This window comes from Haplochromis burtoni, unplaced genomic scaffold (genome assembly GCF_018398535.1).
Source record: "Haplochromis burtoni strain Fernald_Lab_line unplaced genomic scaffold, NCSU_Asbu1 Contig_1133, whole genome shotgun sequence".
NCBI lineage: Eukaryota > Metazoa > Chordata > Actinopteri > Cichliformes > Cichlidae > Haplochromis > Haplochromis burtoni.
Window position 1 is genome coordinate 19071 of NW_024583494.1, and position 2006 is coordinate 21076.

The window sequence follows — 2006 nt, forward strand, 5'->3', positions numbered from 1 at the left end:
CTCTGCCTATTGCCTTCATATTAAATCATTTTTGAATAATACTTTTTAAAAATATTTCTTCACGTTATTATGTGGGCCGCAAGTAGAGGTGATATGGGCCGTGAGATTGAGACACAGACATTACAGCCTCTTAATGCGTGTTTTGTTTGGGTTTCCACCGGCGTTGAATTACCAATAGAGGGCACAGCCTAAAATATGAAACAGGAAAAGACCGCCGTGTAATCAACAAAGTAACTGTATTCTGAATAACACCTTTTAAACGGTAACTGTAACTGAATACAGTTACTCATATTTTGTGTTTTAAATACGTAATGCTGGTGCATGTATTCAGTTACTCCCCAACACTGGTGACAGCTGGCAACTTTTCAGGGGCGGGTCTAGCAAAGTTATGCCAGAGGGCCAGGTATGGCATTAACAGGGGGGCACAAAGAAACACTTCTCTTTCTTATTCTCATTTAAAATCTCTAGCTTTAATAAATAATTATCTGAACCTTACAACCAAAGTTTGTATTTGCTGTAACATGTATAGAAGTCCATTATTGTATATAGTAACTATTAAGTCTAATATATACCCTAATAAGCTATAGTACTTTTTTCCATTGGGAAGATACCATCTGTGCAGTCTGCAATTCTGTTAATGAAAGATGTTGAATCTATTTAATTATTGTAGAAAAAATGATTTCTTTGTATTTGTTTTACACATGCATTAAATTAAAGTCAATTACGTCGATTAAGCATCATGAGGCAGAGGGGCTGTTCCCTATTTTTTTTTTTTTTGCTGGGAGATGGCAACCCTGTTATTTAGGTTGTTTAATATTTCTGCTAAGTACTGTTTAGAATACCAGAATATGGAGGATGGTGCAGGTTTAAGTTTATTAGATTGATCGTTATTGCTGAATTGTAAAATATTGTGGGTGCAGTGTATTTTTTGCATACAGGTATAACAGAATAGCTTTAGTGTTTTGTTTTTTAAAACTTGTGCATGAACGTATACAAAATGCAGTAAGATATTAAAAATAAAAACAGTTTCATTGATTATAAAAAACACTATCGGATTTCTATTGGTAGCAATCTTAAGCTCCTCCATTGTTCATGAATGTACACTGTCCCTGTGGAAAAAGTCCAAATAAAAACAACTGGCTAACCGTTAATCTGATCCAGTGTTTTTCTTCTTCTGTGGTGGATGTGTTTGAGGATAAAAGCGATCCTACATGTTCTGAAATTAGATTTAAGACTTTTTAATGTAACCAACAATGAAACAGTCTCTGTCTGACTGCCATCCATCAGACAGCAAGAAAGAGAGATCTGACTTCTCGTGTTTCTGAAGGTTTGATTTAAGACATTTTAATTTAATTAGACCAATTCAAGACTGTTTTTAAATAATTTAATTAACTGAAAGATTCAGCTTCATTTGCTTTATTTTTTAAAAGAAAATTATCTTGTAAAGTGTCACTTGCTGTCTGCAACCAGCAGTGAGCTCTGCTGTCAGACTCTGCTTCTCTCTTCTTGTTGTGTGATGCCATCTAAAAGCCTCCAATCACCTTGCAGTAACAGTTTTAAGGCTATTTCCATGGAAATGGTAGGGTCAAGCAGGTATGAGCTCATTTCCTGTTCAGTTTTCAGTTTTATTTGTCATATGCAAGTTAGCACAGGGTCAACATTGCAATGAAATGTGTTTGACGAGCAGCAGTCCCTCAGCAGCATGATACAGTAGAAAAAATTATAATAAAATAAAATAAAATAAAGTAATAAAAAAACAGAAAAATAGTAAAGAGCAAAATATTAGAGAGACATGGTCAAAGAGAAAAGATGACTAAATATGTATCTATAAATATAAATATATGTACACTAGTGATTAAATAAGAAAATCTTGAAAAGAAATATGACGGAGGGCAGATGGGATATTGCACAGGAATGAGCAGCAGAAAATTACAGTATTGCACTTTTAAATATAAATATCAATAACAATAAAGTGGAGTGACCAGTGCAGATTAAACAGAGTACTT